Source organism: Rhinolophus ferrumequinum, chromosome 14 (genome assembly GCF_004115265.2).
Source record: "Rhinolophus ferrumequinum isolate MPI-CBG mRhiFer1 chromosome 14, mRhiFer1_v1.p, whole genome shotgun sequence".
In the NCBI taxonomy this organism is placed as follows: Eukaryota; Metazoa; Chordata; class Mammalia; order Chiroptera; family Rhinolophidae; genus Rhinolophus; species Rhinolophus ferrumequinum.
In genome coordinates, this window is record NC_046297.1 from 2,738,261 (window position 1) to 2,758,162 (window position 19,902).

At 38.2% G+C, this 19,902-nt stretch overlaps 1 protein-coding gene across 11 annotated transcripts in view; it reads right to left on the bottom strand.

Annotated features, from left to right (window-relative positions):
• Positions 1-19,902, bottom strand: part of RALYL (RALY RNA binding protein like) — a 499,528-nt gene that overhangs the window by 275,848 nt on the left and 203,778 nt on the right. The window contains exon 1 of one of the 11 annotated variants that reach the window (XM_033126906.1): positions 11,618-11,745. The exons of the other annotated variants lie outside the window; for them this stretch is intronic. The gene's annotated coding sequence lies outside the window, so the exon portion shown is untranslated. Of the gene's footprint in view, positions 1-11,617; positions 11,746-19,902 lie in introns of those variants that run through there. 11 annotated transcript variants of the gene reach the window in all.

The following is a 19,902-nucleotide window of genomic DNA, read 5'->3' on the forward strand; positions in this document are numbered from 1 at the left end:
AGCAGGTCACACCACTTATGCCGAAAGGAAAAAGATCCCATTTGCTACAGTCATTTCCAGATATGAAGTATTTGTACCATGAAAATAACTGTCTCCATAAAGTGAGGCTATAAATCATCTCGTGATAAATTATCTCATGCTACTCCACCTTGCATGGGTACTAGCACTTCAATCATTCTTTCCCTATAAATGCTATTTTGCTTCCAATATTAATGCAAACACAGAGTTAATGTTTCATAATCTCATGCCATGGATATAAACATTTTTCCTCTGTTGACTTCACAGTCATGTTAAAAAACACTGTTGCCTCAATAACACTTTCCTCCAATAGTAAATCACTTACTGCATATATCCTAGCCAAACTACATCACATTTTTTGCTTTTCTGTTTCTCATTAACCCAGTTCAATAAATTCATTCTAAAGGAAACTTTAACATCTAATTCTTTGTATATGAATGTAATAAATAAGATGTTTGCAATTTTTTTTATGTGAAGGAGCAGATAGTAAACATTTTAGGCTTTACAGGCCATTTGATACATATTTCAACTACCCAATTTTATCCTTGAAGCTTAAATGCACCATAGACAAAATGTAAATAAATGAGTCTGGCTTTGTTGCCATAAAATTTTACCTATAAAACTGGTGCAGACACATTTGACCTATGGGCCACAGTTTGGTGACTCCTGCTCTACGTTAAAAGACAGAAAAATCATTTCACACTTTAAAGAACTTTCTCTGTTAACCATCAGTCCAGAGTATACTGGATCTGAAAGATTCAGCCAAAGTAGAATGTGACTTCTGCAAATGTATCTAAAGAATTCTATTAAATAAAGTCTATTTATCTTAGTTTTCTGTTTATCCTCTATCTTTATCCTACCTAGGGTAGAAAAGTGGGTGCAGTCAATTCTAACCAATGCCGCTGAAAAAGCCTTTCCTCGAAAAGATTCTTTGTTGGCCCAAACTTTAAGCAATTGCTTTCATCATTTTAAAAACGTAATGCTTTATTTGGAAGTTTCTAATTGTCATGTTTTATTACTTCTTCTTAAAAGGGAAAAAAAACACCCCTGACAATCTTTTTTGTTTTTTAGTGGGTTTTTTTTTTTTTTTTTTTTTGCATTTGACACCAAAAGCAAAGGCAAGAAAAGCAAAATCAACAAGTGGGACTACATCAAACTAAAAAGGTTCTACTCAGCAAAGGAAACCATCAACAAAATGAAAAGGAAACTTACAGAAAGGGAGAAAATATTTGCCAATCATATAGCTAATAAGGGGTTAATACCCAAAATATACAAAGAACTCATACAACTCAAAAGAAAAAAAAATCTAATTAAAAAATGGGCAAAAGATCTGAATAAACATTTTTCAAAAAAAGACACGCAATGGCCAACAGATATATGAAAATGTGCTCAGCATCACTCATCATCAGGGAAATGCAAATCAAAACCATACTGAGGTATCACTTCACACCTGTCAGCGTGGCTGTCATCCAAAAGACAGATAACAAGTGCTGGTGAGGATGCGAAGAAAAGGGAACCCTTGTACACTGTTGGTGGGAATGCAAATTGGTGCAGCCACTATGGGAACAGTATGGACAATCCTCAGAAAATTAAAAATAGAACTAACTTATGATCCAGCAATTCCACTTCTGGGTATCTATCTGAAGGAAATAAAATCACTAATTCTAAAAGATATCTGTACCTCCATATTCATTGCAGCGTTACTTACAATAGCCAAGACATGGGAACGATGTCAGTGTCCACCATGGATGAACAGATAAACAAATTGTGGTATATATACACACACAGCAGGACATTATTCAACCATGAAAATAAGGAAATCCTGCCATTTTCCAAAACACAGATGGACCCTGAGGGCATTATGTTAAATGAAGTAAGTCAGACAGAGAAAGACAAATACCATATGATCTCACTTATATTGTGCTTCCCCCAAAATAAGACCTAGCCGGAAAATCAGCTCTAATGCGGCTTTTGGAGCAAAAAATAATATAAACCCAGTCTTATTTTACTATAAGACCCAGTCTTATAATATAATATAATATAACATAATATAATACTGGGTCTTATATTAATTTTTGCTCCAAAAGTTGCATTAGAGCTGATTGTACGGCTAGGTCTTATTTTCAGGGAAACGGTATGTAGGACCTAAAACAAAACAAAACAAAACAAAAAGCTCATAGATACAGAGAAATAACCACTCATAGTCTGGTGGTTGCCAGAAGAGAGGAGTGAGAGGGTGAGTGAAATGGGTGAAGGTGGTCCAAAAAGAAATAAAACATTGGACTTTACATGGGTGTTAATTCAGACAATTCTGTTATATAGTCAGTCTCTGAGACACCTACGAGGATACCTTTCAAGAGTAAATTTGTGAAGTTCTGGGTCATGTGAACCTGCTCGAGGCACAGCCCATTTCTCCAATCCCAGGGGCCTACATGGCGCTACACTAAACAGTAGGTGAGCTATACGCAGGAATGACACTGTGTTACAAGAGAGGAAGAGACCAAATGTGAGGTACCTCACTTCCAGCTTGATGAAACTCCTTGATATTTTTATGTATTTGTAACTTTTCTGGAGTTTACTGCGCACCTCTTTCACAATTAGTCTGATGTTAAGAATTTGTTCTAACTTTGTGTATATGTCGTTTCATGTGAAAGAAATTTTTTGAAATTAAAACTCATCAAATGTGTTCCTTGAGCAACTACGAGCATAGGTAGGTTGACAACTCTGTATGTTGTCTATTGAAGGTGAATACACAAAGAATATTAATTTGGACAAAGTCATTGACGATTTACAGAATTAACACTGGCAAACAGAATGTTACTATTTATTGATGCAACCACTAAAATGTAGGTAGAAGCTTTTCTTTTTCTTTTTTTTAATATATGAATAACTTAGAAGTATTAAGCATCATATTTTGCTTTTCTGTACTGAACAATTGTTTTATTTTTAAATATTCTTTATACTCACTGGCATGAAGATATATACAAAGTTCAAAAGTAAAAATTCACTGTTTGTGTTTCTTTTCTGGCTATAGTTACTTGTTTCATTTCATGATTATTACTAAACATATTTTGTTGTACTGAGGACGGGTGTCTTAATAATGCTCTATGTGCGTCAAATAAACTAGATACACTGCTGCCGTACTCCATAATATGGAGAGTTATGGGACGGGTCAGGTGGAGCCCTCTAAGCTGTCGTCAAAATGTTGACTCTTACTCAGGCCAAAAAAAAAAAAAAAAAGCTTTCCTTTTATTTTTTAAATTAGAAGAGTGACAGTAAATAACATACACGATGAAATCACCACTCTGGTAGCTTTCTTGAGACTACATTGTAATAGATTAGAGAGTACGCGTGGGCGCATAGAGCCTGCTTACGAGGAGGAGACATAATGGTGACCTGAGTGAGAGTCACAAGAGCAGAGGCTGTGAGAGCAGGCTTCATTCTGGATATCTTTTGAAGGCAAACCTGTTTCATTTTCTGGAAGATTTCAGATTTGAGATGGGAGGAAAAAAATAAGTCAACAAAACCTCCACGTTTTTTGTGTCTGGAATGACTTGAAGAATAGAATTGCCGTTTACTGAGATGATGAACGCTGTCAAAGGAGCTGGTCTGGTGAAACGATCAGGAATTCAAATTTAGATGTGCTGAGAATGAGATGTCCAATTGCCACCCAGGGGCAATGTCCAGTAGGTAGGTTAATATAGGAGTTTGGAGTTTGGGAGAGAAGTCTGGATTGGATTTAGAAATGTGATGGTTTCTAGGAGACAGAGGGACATGGAATCCATGGGACCCAGTCAGATTACCAACGCACAGAGATACAGAACTGAGGCTGGGTTCCTGGAGCACTGCAACATTAGCAACTTAGAAGGAAAAGGTACCTCAGCAAAGGGGCCTGAGGAGTAAGAAAAACTCCAATGGACTACGTACGTACGATGTATGGAAAGCTGCTTGAAAACATCTCTGAGAGAACAATACGTAAAACATGCCTGGAACAAAAGTAGGTATAGGGCTTGAAACATAATTAGGACTCAATAACACTAGCCATTTTTAGTCATAATTAGAATGATATCATATTTTGAGATATACTTACATTGACTGGCCTATCCAATTCACAGACCATTGAGTGAGCCAGTTAAAAAACGAGTTTGTGGCTTAGTTGGAGCTCGCTGTGCTCCAAATAAGACTGGCAGATCCCTTTAAATTAATGTTGATGATTCGATTTGAATCAGTTTTGTGATTTTGTTCCTATTTATGGAATAAATATGTTTTGTGTTTTTTACTGTTCTAGACTAGGAGAAATACCACATATATAAAAGTAACAGTAAGAATCAGTTGAGTCCACCCTAAAGATCGGGAAGGTATTTCTGTCCTGGTGAAGGGTTCTGGTTATGGCTCATGCTCAGAGACGCTGCAGGTGGAGTAGCCGAGCAATCGCTCCCTGTACATGCCTGACCTTTCACACGTCCTGCCTTTGCTTATGTTCTCACCTGTCTGGTACCCTTGCACTTGATGAGTTCTTTCTCCTCTGAATAGCACATCCAGAATTATGGACTCCCTGTTTGGTTATCCTATAGCATTTTAAATATATCTGCATTATGCTGCTGTGGTCATTCACTAGATTTTATTCTATTTAATTGTTTTTAGACTTATTTTACCTGTAAGAAATCTAAGAAGGTTGAAATTGTCTGTCCTTACTGCATCTTTCTTAACCATCTAGCCTTATCCTGGCAGAGCAGGGGCTCAATAAATATATGTCAAATGAACAAGTTTATTGAACAACCCTTTTTTCTTGATTTCTAAGGTGCTATCTACTTCAAAAAACACAACAAACAAACAAAACAACAAAACCTGCCGATTCAATGAAAGTTGTTCTGGAAAGAGAAGCTGCATTAAACATGTGCCAATATAAAATGCATCTTAATTTCAGAGACATTAAAATAGAAAAAAGTATTTATATCTCTGAACTGATGTCATTCAGTAATATCTATCCAAAAGGAGTCATAAACAGTAAAACAGGAACAGAAAACACCTAAAATGAGTGAATGAAAAATGCTATGAAATATTCCAAAAGGAAACTGTCTATTCTGTTTCGGAAAATGACATTGCATATAAAAACAGCAAGCTTTTGTTCAGAAATGGCTTTCAATTCCAGTGCAGACTGTTCTGTCTCTTAACGGCTTTGCAAGAGTATAATAGCTTCTATCGCCCTGTTCTTCCTTGATGATAACTGCCCTCCCAATTAATCATCTCATCCTTCATCAATTATTCCATTCCCTGCCCTCCAGCTGACGACGCCCTTGGTTGGTTGCATACAGGCTGAATCAGGCTTCAGGGCAAAGGCATATCATTTAAACGATTTCCAATCATTTCTGTGATTATTAAATAGAGAGCAGAGGATTTTTAAGGTGACGTTGAAATTTTCAGAGTATTAGCATCCTCAGAAAGTGATTAACCAGGCTCAGTGTCACGGCCTGATGGACCACAAGCACTCAGAGGTCTTTGGTGGTTTCAGTCTCCACTGCAGCAGGAGCTAACACTACATCTCAAGGAGATGCTCAGAGGAAAGTGATGGACCCACTCCGGTGTTTGAAAATCTCATGTCTAATCTCCAGAGGAAATGACTTAAGATCTACCTTTTTAGAGTATCAGCAAAGAATCATACCGTGTTTTGTAGCTATGTTTATTTTACTGGAGGAAAATAAAATCACCTTCAGAGGTAACACTGACATCTGCAATTTGGAATTGGAAGAAATAATTTTATCTTTATCTTAAATGCGATATCTCCACAAATACTGAATTTCATGTTGATTGTGATTCAAATTCTCTGGTTTATGTATTTTCAAGATCTTTAAAAATTATCCCAGACAGAAAAGAGTCACAAAATCGTTATCTTTTACATGAGGAAGTTAATGTAGACACAACACAGAAAAATAATTTCAAATATAGTTCATACATTATGTGTCTTACTGATCTAGGCACAAAAATCACAGGTGCTATTTTTTTCACTGCGTGTCTACTTAGGACTTTGATTTATCAACAGTGAATCAGGGACTTGTGAGGGTGTCATTATTTCTGATAAAAGTGCAGCTACTATTACACTTCTGCCATGGCACACCAAATTCTCTGGTTATAATGCAATGCTTGTAATCACGAGTGATTAGTGGCAATCATCTTACATATACAAGTGCAGGAGATGAAAGAGACATACAGCTGCCTACAGCTATTGTAAAAATGAAAACAGGTACTGTGAACCACTACTGAAAACACACACACAGCTCTGTGTGCGGGTCTGTGTTCTGTTGGTCTCTTTTCATGAGCATTTTAAGCAATGTGAGTATCGGCTGTTACAGATTAATGGAGATTTCCAAGGTTGCTAAACAGTGAACGAAATTTAAAAGTGGCTACTTGCTTGCAGATAGGTACAGAGAAACAGTTTAATTGTTAAGTAGTAAAAAATAAAACTATTCTTTGAGCATAAAGGAACACACAAATATGTCACAAACAAAACTGGTTGTGCTAAATATTCATTATAACCAGGCCAGAAAAACACTTTTTCTACCGACTATGATTAAAGACGGAAACAACTTTGTCACACAGGATACTTTCTCAAAAATGCTATCTAATATGGGAAACTACCTGTATCCTCATTTGAAAAATCAGAAAAAGAAAAAAAAAAAGATGTCATTCCTGTTTTCAGTAATGTGGTCCTGCCAGTTGATTCTGGTTTTGTCAAGTACTAAAGGACCATGGAAGCATATAGTAATTGAAAATCAATCCACGACTAAATAAACTGAGCAATTTTCCTTACACACTGTTAGATATCAATATAGAAAGAACAATATTAGAACGCACTTTCTTTTTAAATTTTCAGGGTACTTTTTTTTTTCCTTTTTAAAATTAGGCATTAGTCACATACATTAAAAATTAGCCCTTCCTTCCTTCCTCCCTTCACTTCCTTCTTTTCCTCCCTTCTTTTTTTAAATGGAAACCTTCAAGGAACTACCTTGTGCCCAGTATCTCCATTCTTGGTGGGGAAGTACGTGCTTCCAGGTCCTGAAACAACCAGGGAAGATTCGATTCTGGGCCTTCTGGTCTCTGCTGGGAGAAGTCTGTTTCAGCTGACATTAAATGTTTGTTGGCTCGGGATACGGAATGACAAAGCAGTTCTTGAGTAGACCGTGGCCCCTTTTGAGTCAAAGAATATTTTGATTTAATGAGCTCATTTTCTTGATAATATATTCAGAGCAAAGATTTTAAGTTATAAAGTCAAACTGCACCATTTCGGCTAATGATCAGGAAATTAAAAAAAAGTTAACTAGAGATTATCTAAGGACATAGTATTGTGTTAGTTTCAATTTCAAACATCAATACATTGAGCTAATAAAGCAGTGAATTCAGGTTCTTACATTTATTTTAAGCATATTTATACTTAGAACCTGAAAATTTGCAAAGGTTCTGAGAATTAGGACGTAACCTGGGTATCACTGGAAATTTGTATCTATCAAGCGATGCTCAGTCATGTTCTTATTTTATTTATTTGTTTAGGAGGTCACTGACATTATTATTTATTTTTTTCCAATCAATTTATTTAAACTGAAAAAGAAAAAGAAAAAGGAAAAGAGTTCTCTCATTTCTTCTCTTGTCAATTCCCAGTCATATCCTCGTACCTGGCCTCAGGCAATTATCTGTTTAACTTCTAACTCCATAAATTGTTTTTACTTTTCCAGGTCATTATACAAATGCAAAGGAACACGAACTTTTTTCTATCTAGCTTCGTATGCTTTGCATGATGCCTGCAAGATTTATTCATGTGGATACATGTATCAGTGGCTCCGTTTTTATTTCTGAGCATTCTATGGTATGAGTATACCATTATTTTTATCCACTCATTTTTTTTTACTAGTTCTCTTATAGGTGAACATTTGGTTTTGCTGATTAGAAATAGCACTTCTGTGAACATTGCTAAAAATATATTTTTGATAAAATGCAAAATAGGAACAGAGAGGAACCTCCTCAATCTGGTACAGGGCACCTATGGAAACCCTAATGTTATCAGACATAATGGTGAAATATCTGTCCTTGTTCCCCGAAGAGAAGGAACCAGGAAAAGATGTCTGATGTTGCTACTTCTATTTCAACACTGAAATTTCTAGCCAGTGCAATACTCTGAGAAAAAGAAACAGGAGGCATAAAGATTGGAAAGGAAAAGTATAGTGGTCAGTATTCATAGACAAACTTCATCACTGTTTATGGAAACTGTTCTTATTCATGTTACAAAAACCCAGAAAATTAACACATCAATTTTTTTAATGTTATAGGTCGACATGCAAAGAGCAATTGTATTTCTATGTAATCTATTCTAGTGAACTAGAAAATGACATTTAGAAACATACACTTGCAATAGCCATAAACCCCTTCTTTTAAAACCACTTTGTTGAGGCATAATTGGCACAAAAAGCTGCACATACTGAATGTATATAACTCAATGAGTTTGGAATTAAGTATAACAAGTAAGATAGGGAGGAGGAAATTTTTAGAGGTGATGGATATGTTTATGGTGCAAATCATGTCTTAAAAATGGACTGTTCTAAACTTCTAATTGTTTTTGAGATCTTGCTCCCACCAAGATTTCTACACTTCCTCCTGGTAACACAAGGAACCCCATGTCCCCCCTTCCTAACTGGCTATGGTAACAAAGCATCTATTGTGTAGCAAACATACTTGGAGATTGGTAAACTCAGGTGATACTAAACATTATCCTAATATTAAGAAAAACAACACAAAAAACATGAAAGGAATATGGAAGTATTCAATTTCCTTTAAACCTTTTTCACCGAGCACCTTTGTTTTACTAACTCCTCACTTTATAAAGTGAGGTCACCATTAGTTGCAAAGGAAACTAATCACAACCAAGGTTATTACATCCACCTCGGGCACACTTTCACGGCTGTGCTTTATTGGTCGGAATCAGTAATCTGTCAGGATATAAAAGTCATTCCTGCTCTTACACGTCCTTCTATCTCCTACTAGGCTCCCTGGGAAATGGCGTCTGTTTTTAGGCCAGAAGAACTCCAACACGCTCCTTCGATTCTGAGCTCTATCTAGCCTATTACTGCATTTCTCAACTTTTTTCTCCGCACAGCCTCCTAACTCACTTGCCCCCACCCTCCAAAATTCCCTGTATATTTTGCTGCAGAGTAGGTTCTCCCATCAAGTTTTTAGCGGTCTGCTTTTCTTCCTAATCCCACAGAAGTCCTTACAAAGCCAAGGGCACTCATTAAGGTGTATTCCTAAACAAAGACACTTGTTTTCCTAAGGGAATCCTACAGACAGTGCTTAAAGGGAGTGTTTCCCCCTCACTGAGGCAAGATCATCAGCAGCACAAACGTACAGTTGAACTCAAGGTCATTAACCCATTTTAGCTTCCTCTGCATAATGATGAGTCACAGTCATGTTATTCACAACTCAAGTGCACCTTCCTGTTTTCTCTTTTCCAGTTATTCTTCACCATGTTCCAAATTTGAAATATGCATTAGATGGACATCTCTTGAACAGTTCGGAATCATTTTATTGTTTATATGCAGCTTTGAATATAATGAATTAACAATCAAAGGCTATTTATTTGCAAACAATTCTTATTTCAAGGGGTCAACAGTCAGGCCCCACTGATCTACTCCTTCGTATCTGTTAGATAATTAAATAAAAAAACACATCAGTAACTATTTCAGGCACAACAGCATATCCTAAGTACTCAGTAAATATCAGTGATTTAATTTTGACAATTCCTTTGGAAACAAAAATAGTTCCCAGCATGCTCTCTCTCTCTTTTCAGTAAGAGTCCTCTATGATAGTATCATGGATCGCAATCCATTTGATCAAGTCAGCTGTGACTTCCAAATCTCAGGATGTGATTTCCAACTTCAATCAAATTCAGTCCCCAAGCACTGCTGGGCATTACATGAAGCCCTGATGACCTAAGTGGTTAAAACTTCCCAGTTCTCAGCAGATTCAGTAATCTACTCTGGGGAGACTGGCTCCAGTGGGAAACAGCTGGATTTTCATTCAGGGAATACTTGAGGATCAGGAGACACATTTTTAATGTTTAGAAATGAGACCTGGCAGGAGGCCGTCAGTATAGTTCGTAGCCAAGTAATCCGAAAAAGAGCAGGCAAACTTCTTCGCACACTACATTTTCCCTCTCCTCTCAGAACAATCGTTAATTATACAAACAATATCCTGGCTTCCAGACAAAGACACCAACAGCTCTCAACCGATCGACCATCTTAAAAATATGAAATAAAGTGATTTGAAAATAACTATACTCATTGCTTCCCAAGGTGAAAATGATCATTAATTTTGGAATGTCAGACACTCTTTGAGTCCTAATTGCAGGTTCAGTCATTTTGGGAAAATAACCTTGGGCCATTTTGGTGGTTAATGAAAAAGGTGGCCCACGCTCTCCTTTTGGTCTTTGCTACGTGGCCCATCTTTGATTACAGTGTCTATGGGCAGAGGCGGGGATGGGGGGAGGCTGATCTGTGCATTCAAGTCAGGAAACTTCTTTTAAGCATCTGGTCATCACATGACCTTTATGTGTAATGATAAGAAGTCAAGGTCGGCAGGAAAAGGAAGTCACGCTGACTGTGGCACAGTTTGAGAGATTTTGATAAAGGGATTATTTACCAAGCTTTATGAAGGATCCACAAGGTACATGCAGAGCCCAGAGTGCAGTGTAGGAAGACATAGGGACGTGGTGGTAACAGCCTGAGGACACGGACAGAAGGGGCCGGGAGAGGGAGGGGGCCGGGAGAGCGCCAACACTCTCCTGGACCAGCAGGATGCATGATCATCTGCTTAGAGACCTTGTTAAAACGTGCCTGGAGATTTTTTAGAAAAGTACAGAGGAACAGTTTCCATCTCCAGGAATTCAGACTCACTAAGACAGGGATGGTTATCTGTATTTTTTAAAGCAAAAATAGATGTCTCTGATAGTTAGACCCTATGGGTAGACTGCTTAGTAGTTTTGCTTGTGCAAAAACTGATTCTCAAAGGAAAACTTCGTGTTACAGTGATTTTCCTTTGGACGTTTGATTAGATTTCCTTTCCTACCTGCCTCTGCCGCTCGATTGCTTGCCCCCTTCAGAGCACAGGCTATACTGCTTTGTATCTTTCAATTTATTTGTCTATTTGTCTCTCCTGCACTTGGCGGTAAATTCTCACCACTGAGGGCAATGCTTTTACCTCTCTAACCAGGACACATGAGGGTCTGAGCAGAGTCCCTTGGTATGTTCTCGATGGACGTGGGCGTGGATTGTGTTAAGGAAGAAAGTGTTACAAAGAAGAGATATGCATACCAACATCTATAACATTCTTGGGTTTTCAATCGTATTAGTAATTCACAACATTAATGCATATTCTGGACCACGAAGGCTTTTTTTTCTAGTAATCTTTTCCTAAGACTTTATGCATAAAAGAAACAAGAAGGGAGCTTAAAGCAGAAAAAGAAATGTTGCTTTATCTGTGACATGTTTAGACACTTCTTTTATTTGACAAATGTTGTCATTGGAGACGTTAAAAATGAGCTGAAATGATTCCTCACCGATGCAGAAATGCAGTGTCTACTGTGATATCCTCCTGCTGGACTGGTGTGCGCCACGGCAATTACCGCTTCAGCCGTGCTGACAGGTGTCATGTCTCCCTCGGAATCGTGAAGGCATTTCGGGATATCTCTGGTCATCATTTTATGAGAAATAGTGCTAGCACTATTACTGTCTTGGTCTGAGAGTCAAAATGAAATGTTAAATGTCACTTTCTGTGAGGCTGTTGATCTAATTCTTTCCACCGAAATTCAACTTTTAAACACTCCTGAGTACTTCTGCCATTGGGAAAAGGGGTCACGTGAGGGGATGGCAGAGCACCAGTATTGATTTGAGACGTGTCTAGAGAGTGCTTGTGGTGGGAAAGGCACAGGGTGACTTGCGAATAATGGAGACAGTGTCTCCTGCCCTTAGGATTTGGTGAACACAAACCGGACCTGGGTACATGAAGCAAAGAAGCAGAAGGTCGTCTGTGAGTTAGGTCACAATGCCTGATACAGCTATCGTGTCGACAATAAGAACCAAAAGAGCTGGGATTTCATCTGGAAAATAAAGTCTGAGTGAGGTTTGGTCTTTACAAAGGGCTACGTGAATCGGACGGAAGCAGGGAAATGGCCTCGTGGGACCCCAAAACTTTTCTCACAGTGTTTGTGTCCTGTGTCAAAAGCACCAAGGTCCCCTTGTATTCCTTCTATTCTAAGTCTTTTCTCTGAATCACCCCATCTTCCAAAAGTATGCCTTAATTACCACATGAAAATCTGAGGCTGCCGAATCAGCTTTGCTACACACATGGACTGGAAGAAACAGTAGATGTGAGATAAGAACCTTCTGGTACCAGGAGGAATGACGTTGGTTCAAAACCTTCAGAGATTTAGTAGCAAGTAAACCTCTCTTGTTAACCTCAAGGGAGGAAAGATAAAAGAGTTGAAGGCACAGCAATTTGATGAGATTAAAAATAAACCATGAAGACTCAAACACTCTCAACTTTCTTTTGATCTTTTCAGGAAGCAAGACAGATTTTGCACAGAATAGTTTCGTCATTGTGTATGGAAGTGGAAACTTGAAAAGTGTTTTGACTATTTAATAGGATGTTCGTGGCACAGAAAAGTGCTATTGAGAAGTGACTCAACGCCAACTTTCCCTTGACATGTGTTGTCAATTGGGCCTATGAAGTAGGATGCCAATCATCTCACATTTAATGAGCATAGCTTCTGACCCCCATCTAGGTCAGACACCCCCACCGCAGGCTCCCCTAGTACCACACGCATACCTCTCAATGGCAATTTTCCATATAGACTATTCCATACGCTTGCCTGTCCACCACCTCCATCTCAGACGGTAAGATGCAGGAAGCCAGGGGCTTGTATCCAATTTCATCCGCCATTTCATCCCTGACACGTAGTAACAGTAACGCAGATAATTGTTGAATGAATGCCTGTCATGAGTCTAATCTTTCTGACCTCTTAAACTGATGTATAGTTCACCTCATCTCACTTAATAACCTTAATGCCAAATTGAAAATCTTCTCTATTGTAGTTTCTCTGACAAAACAGTTATCACTTTGATATATCATGCATTTAACCTAGAATATGCCAACCTATTCTGCTTTCTGGAAAGTGTTCATTCGTTAACGCAAGACACTTGACCCACCCCAAAGTAAGGAGACAACAGCAACCAGAGTAGGTTTAAAAATAATCCTGGAGACCGTACCTCCAAAAATTTTTTAGCTGCTGTGTACAAAAAATACTTCTTTCAGAAACTTCTTTGAACACTATTTGTCTAATTTATCAGCTAACAATTTACCACAATTCACAATCCTCATAAAATAAAATAAAAAAAACTGCCATACCCTCTCTTTAGTATATGTTGAAACAATTTTTCTATCTCTGTAGCCCTTTACTAAGCTAGAACTATTTTCCTTGAAAAGTTATATTTTGGACATTTTTCCAATCTGTTTAACTTCCTTTTATACATTTCTACATGTCTTTAAAATTCAATTACCTCTACATAAGGGTTTTCTTTTTTCTACTTCATCATTTTAAAGAAATAGATAGCAGAATACAGTACATATGACACTCACCACACAGAACTTGGTGTAAGCGAATAAAAATACTTCTAAAAACCAAGGTTTCCACGGCAAAAGCCCTTGCAGGAACTACATTTGCAGAGAAGTCTCTTTATAATGCTATGAGACTTAACTTTCACCTTCAAATTCAAGAGAAAGCCTGAGACATCATTATACATGATAACTGCAAAGGTACTTCCTAGGCCATAACCTACAGAGATTGAAATTCCATCGGAGGAACGTACCCCATGTACACAATGCTTTAAAAGAGCTGGAAAATATACCGAAGTACCACATCATCGGCCCGCAAATGTGGAATTACCCCATTTCCTGCTTATAATAATAGTTTACATCTAATTAACACACATTTTTAGTAGGAAAAATAATCGCAAATTTACTTTTCCCTGAGGGGTTCTTACTACTTTTATTAAAAAAAGATTTTTTTTTTTTTTATTCAAACAGTTCCAAATATTTCCACAATTTTGGACAAATAACAAAAAAACCTTTTACCGGCAGAGGCATGAAACTCCTGAAGTGGAACGTAGGCACTGGTATAATTTTGTTCCCAGCTGATTTAACCTTTCTACTTTGAAATAATCTTTTTTTGTTGTTCTTTTTTACTACTAAATTTTATGACTAAACCTCCACTTCTTTCCCATTTCCCATGGTAAAGATGGAGCCTACACTGGTGAAACTGGCAATAAACCACTTATTGAAACAGCAAATAAACCCATCTTTTATTTTAGTTTACACCTCATTAAAGAGACTCTCCTGGTTATGCTACTTAATGTGTTGGAAACAAAAACTCCTAGTTAGAAATCACTTTAACTAATATTAAACCACATTCATACCAATAAACCAAATTCCATTTTATTCTTAGGGCAGAGATTTTTTTAAAAATTAATCTTCTCATGCTTAATGGTAGAAAAGTATTTATAATATTAAAACCAATAACCCAAACACTTTATACAAAAGGAACTTGTTTGGATAATATGCAGGTATCACATGCTAGATCAAGGTAATACACGTCGGATAAATAACTATGGCTTAAAGCCCATAAATGCATAAAAATTTCATTTCTTGAAATGGCACTGATTTTATCTAATTGATTGAAATGTTTGCATTTCATCAACTTACAAGGGCTTTCCAGTAGTTAATTAATGAAAACTCAAACGGCATTGTCAAAAGAAACGTACATAAAACGAATGAACAGATACAAAAACATGGGATACACAGGATGTTGCCTACGTGTGTTATATTGAAAATACTTTACTAAACGAGGACTATTTTTCTTAAAGCAAAAAGATTAATTAAGGTAGCTTTCATTCTGCAAAACATCCAAATTTTGAAAAATAATCTAAAAGAGTTTGATTAGTAAAAGTGACAAATAAATTTAATGTGTACTTGAGTATTTTGTACTAAATGTTGCTGACTGCATAAGTTCACTTTTACTTTTAAATTTAGCTCCTGATGAAAGTATTTTAAAGATTATTAAGCATTGTTATGACATTGTTAGCTTTTAAAATCTAACCCGTCCCTTCTAGAAGAAGCAAACATACTCTAATGTCGTTGCCCTAACTGGATTACCTGCTGAATGTGAATTTGTCCTTTGACATTCTTTTGTTTTTAAGTATTTAAATATGAGTCTTCTTAAAAATTTGTAGCACAAATATTACACTACAGATTTAGAGTTTAATTCTTAAAAGAAATCTGAAGAAAGCAGTTTCACGAGGCAAAAATAAACCAAACTATGAATATACAGAGTGTGCTAAAGGACCCTAAACACTGACCCTCTCTTATCTCCATAGATAAACACACAGATGTAAAAGATTACAAGAAATTCATTTCAAGCTTCCTATTGTTTTTCCTCATTTTTGGCTGAGAGAGTCCTAATGCTGTGACTTCCCAAGGTCAAGGAGTTTGTTCTCACAGATGCCACAAGAAGGATTTTGCATCACAGTTTCGAAGTCAATTCCATCTCACGGAACCCTTATAAGTGAGCAAGCTAGTTGGCAATCCACATAAAACAGTTCCCCGAAGAAAATATTTTTGGAATAGTTAGAGACTTTGGGAAAGTAAGAAGATATTTTTGATCCTCATTCAAGCTCCAAATGCTGGTCATGATATTTCGCTAAAAGAGCTGAACACTGACTTTTCCTTCCAGATTTGAGTGTACACTCTGGGAAGATCCATCTGTGTCCACTGAATAAAGCCGAGTCCTCACTTGCATTCAAGGCTGTTGCGATCTGACCTATGTTTCCCATCTGACTCCCCCCAGCCCTTCTTCATGCACTTTATGTATTCCAGTCAAATCCCCAAACACTAAGAGCCTATTCATGACCTCTGAGTTCTCAGGTTCTCTTGGCCTGGAATTCTCTGCCAGACCTTCCGTTTCTTCAGCTCGATTTAAAGCTGCCCCATCCCTGAGAGAGAAATACTTTTCTGAACTCCCTTGGGGCTCGTCTCTTCATCTTTTTCCCACCATCAAACATTTTCTTTTCCCTTTTATCATAAAAAAATCGTGTATTTACGTCCCTTAAAAGATGACATGAGAGGCAGCAAATCTTACACACAGTGACGTGTAGAGACAAGGCCACGATTGGCTCTGAAAGACTGAACGCATGATGAATGAATGAATGATCAAACGAATGAACGGACTGGACAAAGCTGTACTATTTCCCCACGTCGTCTGTGAGTGCTTGGCTGCTGCATGAGCCGCAGATGAGAAATGAGGGGTAAACCATTAGAATATTTTGTGTAAAAGGATAAAAACTAAAGCACCCATCATGAGTCCACCCAAAAGAGTGCTGCTATGAGAAGTGTGTGGTTCTGTGCCACGGACATCCTGAGCCTCTAATTTCTATGTGCACCTGTTTGTCCAATCCAGGAGTATCAGACTGATTTCTTTCATAAAACACACACACCACAGTGTCTTTTACAAGCCAAGTAAATATCTCAAGAACTTTACTAATATATAATTCACTGCACCCCCACAAATTCCTTGAGGTTTGTATCTGTGTTTTACAGATGCAGAGCTGACGCTCACAAAGGTTAAGAAATTTGCCCAAGGTCACACAGTCAGGATAAATGCCATCTATGCTGCATCTTTCAAATGCTTTACAAAATGGTTTGCTTTAAAAAAATGCTTATTTGTTTATTTTCATAGAACGTTGGCTGTATTACAATCCTGTATGTCCTAATTCATGGTCATGTTACATGGGACACTGAGAAATGTTTAGTCTTTTTTATTGTTTTCCATCTTACCTTAAAAAACCTCCAATTAAAAACTTCATTTAAAAAATCCATACTTCTGTTTATAGCAATAACTTTGCAATATACTAATCCAATATATTTTGCACCAGGTATGGTGTCATTTGATTTTCTACATAAACAGCAATGAGAAAATCACCACAATTTTTCGGAGAAATCATACATTCTGGTATGACGCCCCTGTGTATATATCCCAGTTTTACAAAACGATCTTAAAGCCAAAAGGCAATGCCCAGTGTCACAGAAAAGTAGCCATGATGGAAAGGCCACCAAAAGGCTGTTTCTGGACCATCCACAGGGTCTGATGTGAGGACCTCTATGATAGGACCGTGGTACCTGCATTTCAGGGAGGGTGAGCTCCCGCAGAAATGCCGGCAATTACCAACCAAAGCTTGAGAGCCTCACAAGCCAAGTTGGATTCTAATTCCTGGCTATGCCATCATCCCTCTAACATCTGATTAGATACAATGGCTCAGGAATTAGGAGCAAACAAACAGAAAGGCACGGAGTCACCCTTGGCTTTAAGAGGCCGGCTCTGGAACAAGCTGGCACTGTGCCTGCACTCAGGTGGCGTCTCAACAGCTACTCCACGCTCACGCAGACGCTCACGTGGGGTGGGGGGGTGGGGGGGTGGGGGGGTGGGGGGGTGGGGGGGTGGGGGGGTGGGGGGGTGGGGGGGCGGGGGGCGGAACAAGCCGCCTTCACACCTGACGCACCTCATCACAGGCTGTCAGGCCACCATGTCAGTACAACATCAGATTGCCAGCAAGATGTCACGTTGCTACTAAAACGTGAAGTGTGCAATTACTTTTAATTTATACCTTTCTTGTTCAGCACAAAAACGTGTTTGTTTTTTTTTTGTTTTTTGGGGGGTTTTTTTGGCAACAGGAAACAAAAACCGTACACAATCAATCACACTTTGACCTTTCAATCCCACACACTTCAAGAAAACAACCTCCTGTTTTTAACTTCATCTCAAACTATGTGACAACAAACATTATCAAGTTATATTTTTTTGAAAACTATGCTGTTGGGAATTCACTTTTCATATGGGGGAAAAAAAGATGAGTATTTCCAAAATCACGGTGCAGGGTTTAAGAGAACTATGAAAATGCGACTGCCTATATGCTATGCTAAGTGATGTATATCTTCACTGAATCAAGTTACGTAATATTCATTTATGTTACAAATCATTATTTTTCTCAAAATAAGTGGGATTTCAATACAATTAAAAACATCGCTTCTTCAGATATCAATAAAAAGGAACAAAGTATTGATGAATCTAACAGCATGGATGAGTCTCCGAGGATATTATGAAAACTGAAGGAAGCCACGCCCAGTATGGTTTCACGTGTACACCCTTCTGGAAAAGGCGAAATACAGGAACACAAAGTAGATTGGTGGTTGCTGAGGGGGACCACAAAGAGGCCCATGGGGCTCTGCGAGGTGATGGGAGTGGTTCTACACTTTGGCGGGGGTGGTGCCTACCAAGCTACATGATGGGTCCCAACGAATAGAACTCAATATTAAAAAGAGTGATCTTTACTGCATGCAAATTATTCCCTGGGGAATCTTACTTAATTAACAAAGACTTTCATATGTGTTTCCATATTCATTTCTGAAAACTCACTAGACGATAGATTGGGCAAATACTGTTATCTTGAGTATTTTACAGAGGAGTAACTTGATGTTCGAAGAAGTGAAATAACTTACTTGAGGACAACCAGTCCATCTGTATCCGATACCGCCCAAGTCTGGATCTCCCTAGGCCAAACCCAGCATATCTCCTCTTATAGCACAATGCCTTTTGGGATACCTTGTTGTAATGTTCAATTCAATTAAAATTAGTCAATTAAAGTTGTCCCCCATTTGCTCAAGGCACCTCGTATTGAGATTTTCCATACTTAAAAAGCAATATTGAATATGACTACCAGGCAAATGTGAATTTCATCATGAATTTAATATGATAGTACATTATGCCATCTTGGCAGATAAAGTACAAATGATTTAAGGCTTAATTAATAGAGGATGTTTTCCAGGTCACAGAAAGTAAATAGACCAGATGGATGACTTCTAGTCAAATACTTCTAATAAATATGATTCCAAAAATCATAAAGAATGAAAATGTATATGAGAAAATGGCTATGCAAATTCCTTCTCCATTTCTGTTCTCCAAAGTCTCTTCTCAACTGCAATTAATGTCACTATTGTCTTATAAATGTATCTGAAAATAAGTAATACATATACACGTAAATATATGCACAGACTTTCCCTTTTTATATACATAGATGGCATTATATCACATACTCTGTTCTGAACCTTGTTTCTCTTTTTAAATTAACAATGTATCTTGGAGAACATTTCACATCAGTAAAGAGTTTTCACATCAGGTTTTTTTTTTTTTTCCCCCCTGGGCCTGGCTCTAGATGTATTTTCTCTTGAAGTATCAGTAGGCAAAGCAGCCCATCCCGCTCAGGGAGCCCAGGAGGAAGGCGGCCGCCCCCCAAAAATGGTGGTTTCTGCTGGACCAGCTGAATGTGTTGGGGATGACAGCTGACAGCAGCGTGGTATACATGTCCCCAAGGACTTTCCGGAAGGCAAAACGTTTCTAGACCCTCTAGAAGGAAGACTGCAGGTTGGGCTGGCTGCTGTCTTCCCAGTATTTCTTGGACAGTCCCAGGAACCTGAGGCAGTGCAGGGTGGCTTCCAGAAGGACATCAGCCAGGGTGGAGGCACAGCCATGGGCGGGGACAGCTCACATTTCTGTCCCTGGGTCTCGAGCTTCCTCTTCTCCAGCTCGGCCTCGATTTGGTCCAGCACCATGGCCAGCTCCCAGAGGCTCTTCTTCAGAAGGGGAGCTCACAGCCTTGAGCTCCAGGCTTCTTCTGTTCAGAAGGGCAGGGCTCTGACAGCTGGGGTTCCTCTTCAGGATCTAATTTCACGAGGTCCATG